The sequence below is a fragment of the Herpailurus yagouaroundi genome, unplaced genomic scaffold (genome assembly GCF_014898765.1).
Source record: "Herpailurus yagouaroundi ecotype Mexico unplaced genomic scaffold, PumYag 28, whole genome shotgun sequence".
Taxonomy (NCBI): Eukaryota; Metazoa; Chordata; class Mammalia; order Carnivora; family Felidae; genus Herpailurus; species Herpailurus yagouaroundi.
The window spans coordinates 87,661,365-87,671,683 of record NW_024412376.1 but is presented as its reverse complement, the minus strand read 5'-3'; positions in this window follow the sequence as shown (position 1 = coordinate 87,671,683).

The window sequence follows — 10,319 nt, the reverse complement described above, 5'->3', positions numbered from 1 at the left end:
TTTTATTTGACATTATTTCTTATTTTTATTTATTTAAGCATTTAACAGTGGGTAGTTTTGTCTAAATATTACCATTTCTGTATATTCCTTTTCACTGTTTGGTGAAAGGCAGTCTGTAGTTTTTTTTTGTTTTTGTTTTTGTTTTTTAAATTTTTTTTTCAACGTTTATTTATTTTTGGGACAGAGAGAGACAGAGCATGAACGGGGGAGGGGCAGAGAGAGAGGGAGACACAGAATCGGAAACAGGCTCCAGGCTCCGAGCCATCAGCCCAGAGCCTGAAGCGGGGCTCGAACTCCCGGACCGCGAGATCGTGACCTGGCTGAAGCCGGACGCTTAACCGACTGCGCCACCCAGGCGCCCCATAGTCTGTAGTTTTAGTGACATCTTAGTTTTGTTGTTGTTGTTGTTGTTGTTTTGTTTTGTTTTGTTTTGTTTCATGTGTCTTATAATTGTAGTGTGAGCTCTTTCTATTGCACTTTATCTGTGAGGACTATTTGTCATCTGACTACAAAGTGCATTTCACTTGGATTCCTATGCTTACATAGAACACTTGGGAGTAAAAAAAAAAAGTTAAAGAAAGTTTTTTTTTTCAATTTTTTTTTTAATGTTTATTTATTTTTGAGACAGAGAGAGACAGAGCATGAACGGGGGAGGGGCAGAGAGAGAGGGAGACACAAAATCAGAAGCAGGCTCCAGGCTCTGAGCCATCAGCCCAGAGCCCGACGCGGGGCTCAAACTCACGGACCGTGAGATCGTGACCTGAGTTGAAGTCAGAGGCTTAACCGACTGAGCCACCCAGGCGCCCCTAAAGAAAGTTTTTAAATGAAACTTTGGCAATGGGAAGGAGAGCATTAGGGATACAAAATACACATTCTGACCCATTCAAGTGCAGAAATATCAGGATAGGGGGTTGTTTTGTCTTGCCTTGTCTTGTCCTTTCCTCACATTCCACCCAGAGCTGAAAATAACAGTAATATTTTCCATATTTATAGGTATATGGGCTTTTTCTCCCTAGTGTAAAGGAAAGGTTACTTTTAGTAACCTAGGTTTTATACAGGCATTATGACTCTGTTAAATTAACATTTGTTAAGTGAAGTACAGGTGCCAGATGGTGAGCCAGGGTTCAACAATAGACTATAAAAGACATTGAAATAGAAAAGTTTATTACTCACAGATTGTGGGAGAAGTACACAGCATGCCTCAAGGGCTGCATGGGGAAGTCAAAGCCAGGTGTAGACAGAAAGAAAGACAGAAACTGGGGCACATGATTTTATGGGGCCCATGGCTGGAGTGATTTGGTATTCCAGGGTGAAGTCCAGATATGTCAATTCAAACCAAGAAGACCAGGGTTTTGCTATGTAGCACAAGGGTCTTACCTAAGGGGCACATAAGGAGAAGACTCTTGGAAGTGGGGAAGCTGTTGACCTAAAAGGCCATTGAAGAAGTCATATTAGGAGCTTACATTTGGCTGTGATTCTGGGGACTGTTATGGAGGGCATAAACTTGAATGAGTGGCTGGTGTCAATTTAAAGTCCCTGTAGGGGACTTCTTGGCCAAAGAAAATGGATGCTGAGGCAGCAAACCATGGAATAGCATAGCTAAACTATTGGTAATCCTTCCTGTGATGCCTCAACATCACGAATACCCATCACTTGGGTAGCAGACATGTTAAAGGACATAGGTATTATTTTCTAGAGCCATTATAAATAACATTTACCCAAGGAAATAATGATGAAGACTATAATGAATACATTCAATACTGTTTGAAATCCAGTTTTTAGCCATTTTCCCTATGGATATGGAGAGCCAGGGGATTAACTTAAGGACTTCAGAAAGTATGGGAATTTGTTGAAATATTTATTTGTATTATTCATAACCTGTGTATCTTGAAACAACTTCTGGAGTTTGGCCTGTACCTGTCTTGAGTTGTTATTGTAAATGTAGCAAGAGATGCTCTGTTAAGAAGAGATTCCACCCCACTCAGCCAATAGGAAGTCTAATGCCAATTGATTATTCATCACCATCTGTGCTAGTGAGTCATGCTCTTGCTGCATCAGACTGAGAGCATGGTACAGCATCTGCATGTGGTTGGTTAGGATGGATGGGTGATAATTTCTGGTGTCTTTTAATATATAATCTTGTTGGGCTGGAGTGGTAACACCTGTTCCTATACATGCCATATCAGAGTTGACAGGATGGACATAAGAATGGCTCTTTTGGTAGGTGAACAATACATCTCTAGCAGAGAGGTGACAGAAGGATAAAATGTGGCTATGATATTAAAGGTATTAATGTTGCAGTAAGGGGTCATCTGTGTAGATGGCTTACAAACTCAGCAGGGTCAAGCAGATTTGTTCTTAGCCCCTTGAGTCATGCCCACAAGGGCATCCAAAAGAGGTGTTATTTATCATTAAGGAACAGTGAGCATACAGGATGAGGTCCACTCTTTGTGTACAAGGTAACTTGCAGACTTTAGAGAGTCCTGGAGTAGAAAATTAATTATTTTGATGCTTACCTACAGGGTGCCCTCTTGGGGTCTAAATTAGGGGGTTAGGTTTAGCCTAAACAAGGCTTATGGTGTTTTGGAGGGAATTAACACAAGGGGCTGATCACTGAGGAAGATCTGCAGGATAGATAGTGGCATGGGGCTATTGGTCTGGCCCTGTGTGGTGACAGATTCAACATTGTTTTACTTACAAAGAATGGGCTGCTACTTTGAAGGTTCATATTTGAACATATTTGTTCATATTTACTATTTTAAAAGTTCACATCAAAATATATTTGAATATATTTGTCATGTTAGATCTGTCCCATTTGGTTGTGGTGTGGGACAGGGTCAAGTCATACACGGGGAAGGGCTTATGGATAAGACCTAGAGAGAAGTGAAGGTGGCCATGTTGGGTACTGAGGAAGTGTTGGCAGTGGTGGTGGGAATAGCAAGAGGAATAGTGTCTGTTTTGGACACAATGGGGGGAAAGCAAAGGGTTTAATCTAGTACACTGAGCAGTGAACACAACAGCAAGAAATCCTTAACCATGGGGTCTAAGCAGGTCAAGTTAGGGGTGTTTTGAGGAAGTGCCTTATTGTGGCTAGATGTGGTTTAGAATTCATTGTTTGGGCTTACCATAAAGGTAAAATGAAGTCTAGTCTGCCAGGCAGTTAGCAGGGGACTTACTTAAAGTTTTACAAGCATTTTGACGGAAGTAAAATTTATAGGGCAAACAATGATGCTCTGTAGGATCCTCAGAAGAAAACTGGAAGCAAATTTTGCAACTTGGCCTCCAGGTTGACAGCTACCACAATTATTTCTTTCCTAGAATGCAAGCAATTGTGGGGTGGGTCATAATATGCAGGAAGGTGGGGGTGCATTGTCTCCTTTGTTGTCCTCTTGGGTTGAGGTGCAATCATGTTCAACAGTGAGTTCCTGGGCTGGGATGAAGTTGTTTGAGGATCTGGTGTGCGTGGGGTGGTGCAGACCAGCCTGAGGCTGGTGGTCTTCCTTGGAGAAAACCTATCAAAGGTAGAATTGGTTGGCTGGTATTAAATTCTGAGTACATATGATAGAAGCCTGGTGCAGGATGGAATTACAAGTATGCAATATACTTCTGGTTAAATTGATCTCAGTGAGCTTCATGGCACATGGGATCAGCAGGGGTATACTTATTTTTTTTATTATTTTTTAAAATGTTTCTTTGTTTTTGAGAGACAGAGAGAGACAGAGCATGAGCAGGGGAGGGGTAGAGAGAGAGAGGGAGACACAGAATCCGAAGCAGGCTCCAGGCTCTGAGCTATCAGCATAGAGCCTGATGTGGGGCTCGAACCCATGAGCCATGAGGTCACAACCTGAGCTGAAGTTGAACACTCAACCGACTGAGGCACCCAGGTGCCCCTGCAGGGGTACACTTTACAAAGGAAGTCATAATGTCCATGACCAAGTTATTTTGTAAGGACTCCATCCACAATGTATACAGATTCTGGGGACATTGATAGGCTAATTGTAGGGATGGTTTGTGGATGGCATCTTTATAATCCAGAGATTGCCCTACAAAAACTTTAGTAACATCGTTAGAGCACAAACCTGCCAGCTGGATGGGTCTGATATGATTATATGGGAAGGACCAATATGCCTGGGATACAATTTGAGGCATGATATAAGGAAGGAGTGACTCGTTTAAACATTGCTTCCATTGGTACCATTTAATATAGAGAGAGGTGAGCTCTGGGTCAGTATTCACACCCCAAGGCACCTGCCAACATCAGGCCCTCAGCCATCTTATGGTGCACCTGGCTGATTTTGTTGCAGCACATCTCCTGAAACAGAGTTAGTCCTGAAAGGACTAGCAACTTTATCATCCAGGTTACATAGTAAGAGTAATAGCTATATGAAAGGAGAGCATTAGCATTTGACTAGCTTGTGGAGGCCTTCTGGGCAAGCAATCTGGAATACTGACCAAGGATGGAATGAAGATGCTTGGGAGCAAGAGGTCATTTACCTTAGTATTCCCTGGCAAGAGTATTCTGGTGCCTCCCACAAGACAGCAGTCAGAGAAGGGGAGGGTTCTCCCTCATCTTCTGTAAGAGCATCACCCAATGCCCTTCTCTGGTAGCCTACACTTGGACTAGGGGTGCCATTCCTGTGTTCCAGCTCTTAACTAACACACCATACCTTGTTAAAATCTTAGCGAATTCTACTGGTTGGCAGCTGGGTCTGTGTTTAGAGTTAGGAAATACACCCACTGAGGGAATCTATCCTCCATATGGTATTAATAGGCAGAAGACGTATCCGTTGCACCTCAGATGAGCTCTGATAAGCAGTGCTCCAAAATTTCAGAAGACTTTGGTTAGTTTTTGTTTGTTTGTTTGTTTCTTTGTTTGTTTTTGAGTTTGCATTTTGGGATGGGAATCTAAGGCAGCATTCCTCAGGGAAAAGCAGAGCCTGTAAGCAGGAGATCCCTCATGATAGAATTACCCTCAGGGAGAGCAAGTTAGTCAGCCATTTGCAGCTACAAGGCATCTCCTTGTTAACTGCAATCACCACTCTACGGCTCTGTTGGTGGCAATTGTTATCACTTTGTTAAATTAACATTTGTTAAGTGAAGCACAAGGTGCCCAATGGGGAGCTAGGGTTCAACAACAGAACACAAGGGAATTGAAATAGAGAAGTTTATTACTTATAGGTCCAGGAGGAAATACACAATGGCCCCTGAGGAACCATATGGGAAGTCAAGGCAGTATGTAAGCAAAGAGAGGCAGAACCTGGGGCACATGCCTTTACTAGTGTGTGTGGACAGAATGGTTTGCAGTTACCAGGCTAAGGCCAGATTGGCCATTTCAAACTAAAAGGCAGGTGTTAAACTCCACAGGGGTCTTAGACTGGAGAGATTGTTTTATCACAAGGGCCATGTCAGAAGGTCATATCAAAGGGTTCCCTGGGTGGCTATGTCCGAAAGTGTCTGACTGCGCTTCAGCTCATGATCTCATAGTTTGTGACTTTGAGCCCAAGTCTGGCTTTGCCCTGATAGTGAAGAGCCTGCTTTGAATTCTCTGTCTCTGTCTCTGTCTCTGTCTCTCTCTCTCTCTCTCTCTCTGCCCCTCCCCTGCTCAGTCTCTTTCTTAAAAATAATTAAACATTAAGAAAATTCAAAAAAAAAGAGAAAGAAAGAAAGTCATATCAGAATCTTGCATGCCTTCATATGAGGAGCTAGTGTCATTTTAAGGTCCCAGAAGACTGCTGGCCAAACAAAATGGATGCCAAGGCAGCAATGCTATGGGATAGCACAGCCAAATTTTACAATAAGTGATACAGATTTGTCTTCTATCCCCAGTACTTTTGGTCTATTTAAACCTAGACTCTAGAACAACTGAAAACCTGGAGACCCTTTCAGCTCTATTGTTTCCTTATCCTGTAGATCTGCTTTCATTCTGACATCACAGGATTTTTCTAATGCTCATGCCAACTCAAAAGCTCATTAAAGCATTTTACTTTGTTTTGTTTTTCAAGTTGTCTTCTACTGAGAGGGGTTGTTGTAAATATTTAACACAAATTCTTAATATTTCTCTGTAACATGGAAATGACCTGACATTGTATTTGCTTATGTTTTATGCTATTGTGCCATACTGTAAGCCTTATAAGAATATATATTTATATTTACCTGTGTCTGTATGTATGTTTCTAATAAAAACAGTTTCTGTCATATGTAGTTGTTCAGTCGATATTTGTTCAATATCCAACATCTTCTTCTCCACCAATCTTTTGATTTTCAGCAGCCTCCAACAGATGTTTGTCCCTCTAAAGTTTATCTTCCACACAATTTCCAGAGTGATCTTTTGAAAATATACACTTTTTATGTCTCACCATTAATAAAACTTTTCACACCTCTATTACCTCCAGGATAACTTCCAAATTCCTTAGTTTAATATAAGATGTCTTTTAAGATTTACTTATTCCTATCCTTTTAATCGTCAGACTCTCCTTGAGCCTTAATTTGTACTGTAGTCCTATAGACATAGCTGTAGCTCACAAAAAGGTATCATCCCACACCTGTCAGAATGGCTAACGTAAAAAACACAAGGAAAAAAAAAAAAGACAAGAAACAAGTGTTGGTGAGGATGTGGAGAAAAAAGAATTCTCTTGCACTGTTGGTAGGAATGCAAATTGGTGCAGCCATTGTGGAAAAGACTATGGAGTTTCCTCATAAAATTAAAAAGAGAGCTACCCTACAACCCAGAAATCCAGGAATTGCACTACTGGGTATTTATCCAAAAAATACAAAAACAGTAATTCAAAGAGATACACCCATATGTTTATTATAGCATTATCTATAAATAGCCAAACTATGGTAACAGCCCAAGTGTCCATTCATAGATGATAGGATAATGAAGATTTGGTATATATACAATGGGACATTATCCAGCTATAAAAATGAGTGAAATCTTGCCACTTGCAACAACGTGGATGGAGCTAGATAGTATAATGCTAAGCTAAATAAGTCAGTCAGAGAAAGACAAATGCCATATGTTTGCACTCATATGTGGAATTTAAGAAACCAAACAAATGAGCAAAGGGTGAGAGAGAGTGAGAAATCAAGAAATGGACTCTAACTATAAAGGACAAACTCATGATTACCAGAGGGGATGTGGGTGGAGGAATAGGGGAAATGGGGGATGGAGATTAAAGAGTACACTTATGATAAAAAATGAATAAATAAAACAATAGCTGTAGTTCTGTCACACGATGCTGTCCCATTGCTTCTCCATGTTATTTTAGCCACTCTTCTTTATTTGCCAAACTCCTAGTTGTCCTTCATATCCATCGTCGTAAATCAACTCCATTATATATTTTTTTCAGCAGTTTTTCTTTTTAAGTAACTTTGTTCTTCTCGCTGCTAATATCTTCCCTGTAATACTGTTTTTTTCAAGTCTATCATGCGAAAAGGTATTTACTCTATTATCAGAAATATCTTTGTCTTTGCATCTCTCTAGTTTTAAATAGCAGTGTTCTCTTTTCAATTATTGTTATTATTATTATTATTATTATTTTGTTATAGCTTATACACCTGTCTCCTCTCGCTTCTCATTATTTACACTTCCTTTCAACATATCTGCAGTGCGTACGATATATTTTGGTCAAATAATCAATCGATAAGTTCATGCTTTGACAGCCTGCATTTTGCCTTTTCTCCTCACCTAAAGGATTGTATAAATTGTCTTTTGTAAAGATAATACAATATTACCTGACTCGCAAATCAATTGGAGATTCTGCATGTCCTTAATCTTTCCGGGTGCTTGTCATTGTGTGCCAACCCCTGGCATTAATCATGTGTTTCTGATATTTTGACATCTCAAGCCTTGCTGACCCTGGAGGGACTTTCCTTAGAGGAGTGTGCCTTTCATATGCAAACTACTCAATCCGGAGTCCTTATTCCCCCAGAGCCTCCTTTTTTAGGTTAGTTTTGTAGGTCAGTCTCCTATTCTGGCAACTAATCATCCCAGGGCAAGGTATCAGTCAACTAGGAGGAGCCTAGAGCCCCAGAGCCCCTGAAATTATGAAAGCTAGGAAATTCTAAGCCCGCATCTTGGCCTCACCCATTCCTTCCCACAGAAATCACACTAGGTTTTTGCCCTTGTTTCCCCCTCACTCCTTCAGCCTCCAGGCCAACGCTGAGGCCTCCTGGTGGCCCTGCCTGGTGTGGCATGCTCCCTGGGAACTGAGTTAAACACATTGGCAGTTGTCTACCCATCTGTTGGCCTCACTGCACCTGAATAATAATAAAACCTACATTTTGGTTTCTGTGGCAGAGGAGCCACCTGATTTTCTGGGATTATTTCCTTTTTGCTGAATTCCAGACTAGTTACCTAATATACAGGGCCCCTTGCAAAATGAAAATTCATGGGGGCGCCGGGGTGGCGCAGTCGGTTAAGCGTCCGACTTCAGCCAGGTCACGATCTCGCGGTCCGTGAGTTCCAGCCCCGCGTCGGGCTCTGGGCTGATGGCTCAGAGCCTGGAGCCTGTTTCCGATTCTGTGTCTCCCTCTCTCTCTGTCCCTCCCCCGTTCATGCTCTGTGTCTCTCTGTCCCAAAAATAAATAAACGTTGAAAAAAAAAATTAAAAAAAAAAAAATTCATGGCCCTTTACTCAAAATGGAGGAAAAATGTGTCATTAAAGGTACTAAAATGTAAGGTTTTTTCTCTTAAAATATTTTGCTACTTATCAAACATATTTGGAGTAATAATGATACATGAATAACAATACAGATATAAAAATTGCAAAATATATTTTATTTTTATAATTATACACAGTAAATAATAATGCTTTGTTAATGTGATGTTTTGATTTAACATAAGATTTTACTGGCTCGTTTTTTGCAAATCCATTTATTAGGTCATCAAAAGATATACTTTTAGCAAGTTCATTTTCGATTGATATAATTAGAAATGATGTCAGTTTTTCCTGACAAATGTAGGGTCTCAATGTTTCAGTGTTAAGTCTCAATATATTAAATAACATTTAATACTTTTTAATTTGGGGGAAGACCTCACCTGTTGGTATGATTGTTACTGAAGCTAGTAAGTCTGTTTTGTAGGTTGTTGTAACATTGGGATTAGTTCTTTCTTTTTTTTATTTTGAGAGAGATGGGGAGAGGCAAGGAAAGAGGGGGACAGGGAATCCAAAGAGGGCTCTGTGTTGACAGCAGTAAGCATGATGCGGGGCTCAAACTCACAAACCTACAAACCATGAGATCATGACCTGAGCTGAAGTCAGATGCTCAACTGAGTCACCCAGGAGCCCCACATTGGGATAATTTCTGATAAATTATTTCAAAATACAAACTTTGGAATATCTAGACCTGATAATTCAAGCAGAACAATTTTCTAAAAGAAATTTTGCTCCTGGAGTGCCTGGGTGACTCAGTTGGTTAAACATCCAACTCTTGGTTTCTGTTCAGGTCATGATCTCATGGTTCGTGAGTTAAAGCCCCGTGTCAGGCTCTGTGCTGTCATCGCAGAACCTGCTTGGGGTTCTCCCTCTCCCTCTTTCTCTGCCCCTACCGCGTGCTCGCTCACTCTCTCTCAAAATAAATAAATAAACTTTAAAAAAAAGAAAGACATTTAGCTTCACGTACAAATCAACTTCATTTAAGTATGGATTTGATTGTAAATGAAATGACTTTTTGTGTTTCTTCTAATGTTTCCTGTCACAGAAGTTGTAGGAGAAACAAAATGTGACTTCAAGATTTGTATACAATTCAAGACACCTAATTATTCATTCTATCACTCTATGTTCAATTGTAAGAAAAAAAAAATAAAATTATCATCCCTTTTAATATTTGGTCTTTCGAAGCTTCATATGTTCAACAGTTTTATTTTCCATTAAATGTGGCAAATCTTTAAATTTAATTTCTATTTCTAAGCCTGTGGATTTTTGTTTTGCAGTATTGTTGCAGTTTCCAGAATCACAGAATCTAAACACTGAAAAATTTTAGTATTATCCTAATATGCTTTATTGCAATGGTTCCGTATACACTTTATTCTGTAAAAATTTACTGACAAAGTTTGCTGCCTGAGCACCTCCAGTTCATGTTCAGGCAGGAGAGTTAGAAGTTGTGCATATGCCAAGGGATGGATTCACAGATTGACAGGCAGGCTGGCTTCCCAGGGCATGTAGAACCTTACCTGTCTTCGATGTGGGTCTCTGTTGCTGCTGCTGCTGTCTCTCTCTGGGTCCATGCCCCCGGCCCACAGCTTTGGCCTTAAAAGTTTGTTGCGGTCTGCCAGACAGCTGCTCAGCACCCCCAGGCCACCCATGTTTGCGGGACCT